This window comes from Amia ocellicauda, chromosome 5 (assembly GCF_036373705.1).
Source record: "Amia ocellicauda isolate fAmiCal2 chromosome 5, fAmiCal2.hap1, whole genome shotgun sequence".
NCBI classification, from domain to species: domain Eukaryota; kingdom Metazoa; phylum Chordata; class Actinopteri; order Amiiformes; family Amiidae; genus Amia; species Amia ocellicauda.
The window spans coordinates 51604911-51612697 of NC_089854.1; the positions used below are offsets into that span (position 1 = coordinate 51604911).

Genomic DNA, 7787 nt, shown 5'->3' on the forward strand with positions numbered 1-7787 from the left:
AAAACAACGCAGGAGTGTCAGTGAGACGGAATTTACTCTTCTGGCAAACTTGCCACTCCAGTATTGGCTCATTATGTCTAGAGAAGAATATGAGGACCAGTATGCAGTCTGACGTTCCTGGATGTTTAGCCAGGGCACGGTCTGACATAGCGGCATTACCTTTGCCTTCTCCGAGTCCAGGTCCTTGCCAATAGTGGAGAGGAGTCGGCACAGGCACTCCAGGGACTCCTCGTCCTGCTTTCTCAGCAGCTTGACGATGATGCAGTTGTGCATGGTGTTCTCATTGAGCATCTTCACCTTGAGGAGCTGCCCGATGAACTGGATGTTGCCCAGTGCCCGGCGGCGACGCTTGCCCTTGGCCTCCTCGCCCTGCACACACAGACAGCACTTAATGACAGTCCACATTGGCATTCACAGAGAGGGGCCCTGCACATTGTGGAAAGGAGGGGTGCCGGGTAGGGAATCCAATACCGGGCACTTTAATCAATCCCGGGATTTCGGGATTGTTGTTTATAAAACAACAATTAAAAAGAGCTTCCCACCTAACACATGTATTATTAAGTTGCTGCAACGCTGCGTATTAGCGGGGTCATTTTCAAATGCAGTAATAATTAAACTGGTTAAATCTGTAGTTAGAATGACAACAGTCGTGGACATGGTGGAAAACCTTTACTAGGAAGCTTGACTTGTTCGATTTGGACTTGTCATCTGGAAGGCTACTGCACTTCAGCACACTGAAGAAACGACAGGCAGAGGGACCAGGCTGCAGTATTGTCACAGAGGTGATGAAAGATTTTATCAAGCAGCTGAGGGACAACTTCTACAACAGATTTGAAGACTACAGCATGCCCAAGGACATCATTGCGTTTGTACGTGATCCTTTCACAGTCCGTCCAGGTGGAGAATTCTCCTCCCTTGATAAGACAACGATACCCTCGCTGGATAAGGCACCCCTATGAGCTGACTGAATTCCAGACGTCGAGCCAAATCAGGGATGCGCATAGGAGTGCCGAGTCCTTGTGTGCGTTTTGGGTGGCATGCTCAGAGGAATACAGCATAATAAAGAAACTTGCGTTTTATGTGCTAACAATTTTTGGACCAACGTACACCTGTGAGTCCTCATTTTCCTCTCTGAATGCAATGAAGACTCACGACAGGAACCGGCTTTCACACGAGTCAATCGAGGACTGCCTGCGCATCAGAATCACATCCCTCTCACCTGACATCCAAAAGATCGTGTCTGAGGGGAAATGCAACTTTTCCCATTAAGTAAGTAACTTAGTATTTAATAAATAGTCATATAGGCTCCTAACATTATTGTGATTATTATTATCATTATTATTATTATTATTATTATTATTATTATTATAATTGGTGCTTATCCAGGGCTATTTTAGGTCTCATGCTGACAGTATTTTCTGTTTGTTTTGTCATTACAGGAGCAGGTTATCCAGACTCCCGATACAGACATTAAGACACAGACATTGCCTCTTTTTCTTTTAATTATTGTTTTATGTAGGATGCTACCTATCTGGCCAGTTGCAATTGTAACTAGTCCTAATAAAAAATAAAATCAGACGCTGTTAAGCCACATATCCTACCTCAGCCAGTGAAGTTATGTTATATGGGCCTTGTCTCAGAAGAAACAGACTCCAATTAATCCCTCCTGTTGTTTGTAAAGTCAATGAAGTCAAAATTATTACTGTTGAAATGAATTACTTGACTGGTGTCGTTTTTCTCCATCTGCTGCTGGGCGCCACTTGCATAACAAGTTAAGTTGATTAAGTTAAAATGTAACTTTTGCATTATTTAGGTTGGGTCACTTCCTTCTTGGAAAATTGCATTTGGGACTTTTAGCATTTTTTAAAAATATATATTTATAATTAATTTGGGGGGCTTTGGGGGCCAAATAATATTGCTGGCGGCTAAAATGTGTTTTTGGACTCCACACTGGTTTGGTAGAGTTGACATCAGAAACTTAATGTTAATTGCAGGTACAGCCCCCGTCCCCCTGCGTTTTCTAAGAGGAACAATTCTGTGTTGATGCAGTTAATCACACGATGGTGTTGCTGCTGTGTCACTCACACAGCTCATGAACTGTAGCTGCCCCTTTAAAGTTGGAGTCCGCGAGACCTCAGCAGTGCCTTCTTCTGCTGATTGGCTGAACTCGGGCTGAATCTGCAGGTGGCTGTACTTCAGATTCACATTTTGAACAGATCATGAGCCTCTGTATTAATTATTGCACATTTTCTTTGATAAATAGCTTACAGCATGGAGTTCAAGAATTACTGTGCCGTCACATTTTTCATTAGCCACAATCGCCTGATCCCGTGTATTTCACGTTTTCAATACTGGTATTTTGGGACTAGAAAACTGTCCGAGATCCCGGGATTGGATTCCCTAGTGCCAGGAGATCGCTGAAGTTTGGATCAGACCCAGAGCTACATACACAGTAAATCATGTGACTGCAATTACTGGATCACATAAAACTTTCTCGTGCCTGATCTCGATCTCTCACTGGTACTAACACAGGTGTAAAGGTTGACTATCTACTGTCCACATAGTGACTAATTCACTAGTGTTATTTTTATATTAACTAAATCCAGCCTTGCTATCTACTCCAGATCACAACAATCTGCTCTGCTGCACCGAGCTGCAGAGGTCCGCCCCCTCACCCAGCCAACACTGACAGTCAGAGCACCACAGGCAGGCGCCCTCGCACCACAATGGTCAATTAGGCACAATGCTAATTGTTTTGGGAAGTCTCAAATTGCATTTCTGAGCCCGTTGTGCCACGTGCCCGTTGTACAGGTATGTGTTACATGAGGTTGTCAAGAACCAAAATGGCCAAGCACTAAATGAAAGTCCTTAAAATAAACGTACACACCACTTACATTCATGCTTGCACGATGCTTCAAATGTTTGCTTAATGATTGGCCCATTGATACTGAGATTGCACAACCAACCTGTGCCTTATTTACAATAAAGGACTATCAAATTTCAGTCCTTTACATTAAAAAAATTATTAATTTAGTTTTTATTACCAAGCATGCATCCAGCTCTTTCTGCTTCTTCTCCAGGACCTTGTTTCCACCCTGATCCTTCTCAAACTCCGTCTTGCAGTTTCTCAACAGCAGCTGGCGGAAAGTCACAGTCACGCCCGGCTTGCCAGTGGTAGGGACGCTGAGCTACAGAACGGGGAGGAGGGAGAACATAAACCCTAAGAAAGATGGAAACTTTAACTAGCTAAGCATAGTCTGTGTGGTAGGCTGGCTTCTAGCTTTAACAGGTATCAGGGTGAAAACCCACAGATGAACAGGGGTCCAGGATTCATGCAGCTCATCTCATTGAATGGTTTGGAATTGAATGCAAAACAAATTCCAGATAACTCTGGAGTGGGACGAAACTGAAAGTGTTCAATGAGGCTCCTCAGATCCTCTCCTCCATCACTAGATGCCAGAGGCCCAGACACCATGGCACTAATAAGAGATCATCACTGGAGCTCTACACTAAGACGGACTGGGACAAACCGACACCTTGGCTTACACAGAGTGTGGGTGAGTGATGGCAAGAGCACTAGTGCCATCTCAGCAATACTTCTTGATATGCTCTTCACAAGACCGGTATCTGCTGGTCCATTCAAAACTGAGCTCCCACAAATTACAATTCCATAACAAAGCGAATCTGATCCATGTAGCATCTTCACAACCCTCTACCATGCCCTTCCTCCCTCTTTTACCTCACTCACCCCTGCCACACTCCTTCTCTCACCTCCATAAGGCAGCGGCACATATTGGCGTATGTGATGGAGAAGTTGGGTTCAGAGATGGCCTTCTCGAAGATAAGGTCAACGACACCCTTGAGCCGCTCCTCTGTGTCGATGGTCAGCTCGGTCACTTGACGCATCAGCTGATGGAACATCTGTGGGGTCAGCTTGTTCAGCATACTGCGCATCCTGCGGAATAGCTCCTGGTGAAGGGGAAAGGAGGCAGGAGGGAAGGAAGGAAAAAGGGTTAGTTCTGTAAACCTTGGCCAATGGTTTTATTTGTACTGGAGCAGTGGATGCTTGTGAGCATATGTAGCCCCTCAGTTCCGCTTTTCCATCATTAGCGGTCCAGACATGATGGCACTAAAAGGAGATCAACACAGGGGCACCAAGTTTACCCACAATCCCCTTTAAGACTAGCAAGTTATTTTTCCCACCCCACAAACAAGAACCGTGTCCACTGCTCCTACATACAGGGTTCCCACGCAATTCAGATATTTTTTTCCCATGACTTTTCCATGATTTTTCCATGGTTATTTTCTGATTTTCCATAACTAAATTATTATTACAATAAAATGCGGGAAAGTTGAAAATGCACACAGAAAATAATAAAGATATTGATAAACACAATAGGAAAGAACCACATAATCAGCTTTTGTCATGACAGCCTCCTCCTCCCCTTACAGCCATCCAATCCATCCACTTTTATAAAACATGCTACCCTCAACTAATAAAGAGCACACAAAGATGTAAATGCAAAAGTAAACCTAGTACTATCTGATCAATGTATATGTAGTATAAATGTTGATTACAGTAGAAACTATACAAAACAACATTAACAGTCTGTATTTTTATTATTTCTGAATTGCCTTGAATATAAACTTCTATAAATCAGCTCAATTAATTAATAAAAACATACCTTCAAACATTGTTATATACAAATGGCCAGGGCCTACAGTAATCCATTCCTGTACGCTGCTAAAGAAGTATTTTAGATGACTGATTTGTTTAAACCTAAAAGCTTTTATTATTATTTTTCTCTTTCTTTAAAACAATATATATAAATAATGATTTTTACCAATAAATTACCTGATTTTTGTATTTGAGGAGTTTGGATTTTACTGATTTATACCCATTTTAAACACTCAATATTATTTTCAGTTTCAGAAATTATTTGTTATGAAACACTATTTCACAAGCTTGTTTGATATTATGACATTATCTTGTCAGCACTCACATCGAAGCTGTTTTACAGTGTACAGCACAAACAGACGCTTGCTGGAGGTCATGTGATTAATATCGCGCTATATGATTGGCACACATATGAAGGTTGGTCAGCATTGTGGCATTGAGGACAGTGCAAACAGCACAAGAAACTCTTTGCTTTGGGATAAACAGTGTATATTGGTAACTTTTGTAGAACTTGTTTGTGGTTTGAAATTCTTTTTTATCTGTTGAATAGAACAATATGTATTATTATTTACTTGATTTTAAATAAATATGCATATCATATATTTGGCTACATAATTTAAATGCAACGGACACATAAAGTTTGAGCATTTAATGTAGGCAGGGGTTCTCAACACTGGTCCTGGTGAACCCCTGTGTCTGCTGGTTTTTGTTCTAACAGAGCGCTCACTTGTTGGCCTCGGGGTCTCTGCCCACTGGGGAGTGCCCAGTAGAGCTGCACAGGCAGCCTCCCTGGGGGCATCCTTACCAGATGCCCAAATCACCTCAACTGGTTCTTCTCGATCTGGAGAAGTAGCGACTCTACTCCGAGGCTCTCCTGGATTACTGAGCTCCTCACCCTATCCCAAAGGGTGAGTCCAGCAACCCTGCGGAGAAACCTCATTTTCACCGCTTGCACCCGCGATCTCGTCCTTTCGGTCATTACCCAACGTTCATGACCACAGGTGAGGATGGGGAGGTAGATTGACGTGTAAACCGCGAGCCTTGTCTGAGGTCTCAGCTCCCACTTCACCACCACGGACAGATAGAGCGCCCGCAATACTGCAGACGCTGCAGCGATCCGCCTGTCTATCTCACGCTCCCCCTTTCCATCACTCGTGAGCAAAACCCTGAGGTACTTAAACTCCTCCACTAAGAGCAGCTGCTCCCCCCTAACCTGAAGCGGGCAATCCACTCTTTTCCGAGAGAGATCCATAGCCACAGACTTAGAAGTGCTGATTCTCATCCCAACCGCTTCACACTCGGCAGCGAAACGCTCGAGTGCGTGTCTGAGATCACAGTCGGATGGGGCAAGAAGCACAACATCATCTGCAAACAGCAGAGATGCCACCTCCAAGCCCTCAAACTGGATACTCTCTCTACCTCGGCTGTGCCTTGATATCCTGTCCATGAAAATCACAAACAGGAGTGGAGACAAGACGCACCCTTGGCGGAGTCCAACACCCACCACGTTTTCGACCTAACACCGAGAATACGGACACAGCTCTTGCTTTGGGAATAAAAGGACCGGATGGCACGCATAAGCGGCCCCGGCACCCCATACTCCCTCAACACCTCCCACAAGAAATCCCGGGGAACACGGTCGTATGCCTTCTCCAAGTCCACAAAACACATGTAGACTGGATTAGCATACTCCCATGCCCCCTCAAATATCTGTGAAAGGACAAAGAGCAGGTCCATTGCTCCGCGTCCCGGACGGAATCCACATTGTTCCTCCTGAATCCGAGGTTCAACTATATTTCACAAAAACATTTCAATCTACAAGAGATCTTCATCAGGATCCATATCCTGGTCTATATATCCATATCCTGAAGATCTTGTGTAGATCGAAAAGTTTTTGCTAAAAACCAGTGAAGCATGGGTTACATAAATACTTTTTATTTGTGCATTGGAGCTGTGGTAAGTGTGCAGGTATTTCTTTCTTTTTACTTTATATGGATTTTTATCTACCCTGCACCTACTAATTAAGTTGGATGTGCGTGTGATTAACTTTTACTATTAACTTTATTTCACATAAAAGGGAGATCCTCATTCTGGCAGATCCTGACCAATTTAGTCACGATCATGTACACAGATTTACGTCATTCTGCTCAGAATCTACACAAACACTGTGGGTTTACTGGCTGAATGGTCAGACTCTGTTCAGAATTATGTAAATTTGGAGTACAAGATTGCAACCAATGATCTTGAGAATCTGTGCAGAATGCCAGAAGTCTGCGTGTTGTGAACGCACCGAGCTTCTTTGTGTTGCTATATGGTTATAGGAGTTGTGCTTAGCGTATATGCACTTCACACAGACTCTCCCAAGTCTTGAAAATCCCTGTATACATAATATCTGGCACATTCATCTGGGACGTTCATAATAACCAATGTGTATTACAGAATACGTACTAAAAGGTAAGTTTAAACAGGATTTAATACAATTTTATTCTGCACCATGAAACTGTTTCTTTTTGTCAGAGTGTACATTATATCCCATGTATGTTGTAAATGGGTTATATGTGTAGCTATTTCCCATGACTGAAAATTGTTTGGTCATTTTCCATGACTTTTCCAGGATTTTCCATGACTGGAACCCTGTACATACCTGTGTCTTGATGGTCTCGGTGTCCTCTGTGGTAGCCTTCCTTATGTTTGGCTTCCATGCCTTCTCTGCCTTGTTGAGCGTCACTTCAGCTGTGAATGACACTCCAGTAATGATCTTACGTGGCTGCTTTCTCTGGCCCTGCTGGGAGCCCCAGTGGCCTATTCCTGAGGGCTGGGGGGACAAAGAGTCAGTCAGCTGGGCAGGGCAGGGCAGCACATCAATCTAAATAGATTCTCATTGCACACAATCTCTGAATTGCCTACTTGAGCTGTATTAAGTATACATTCTATTGGAGTTACATTCATGACTTGATCCTATTGCAGGCAGATTCATTGAACTTTCCTCAGCTATGATGCTGTATATTTTTGATGGAGGTGTTCAGCAGAAGCACGATCCACAGAACAAATATGCCAACGTTAAAGCATGTAAACAAGTACACAGCCTGCCAAACCACTCAAGTGCTGC

The 7787-nt window shown here is 43.4% G+C and overlaps 1 non-coding gene and 1 pseudogene across 1 annotated transcript; both read right to left on the bottom strand.

The window, feature by feature from the left end:
- Positions 1-3425: 3425 nt before the first annotated feature.
- On the bottom strand, positions 3426-3502 carry LOC136750634 (small nucleolar RNA SNORD66). Its single transcript, XR_010816926.1, has one exon. It is a non-coding gene; the product is annotated as a small nucleolar RNA SNORD66 (small nucleolar RNA).
- Positions 3503-4082: 580 nt separating this feature from the next.
- Positions 4083-4152, bottom strand: LOC136750651 (uncharacterized; annotated as a pseudogene).
- Between the last annotated feature and the right edge of the window lie 3635 nt (positions 4153-7787).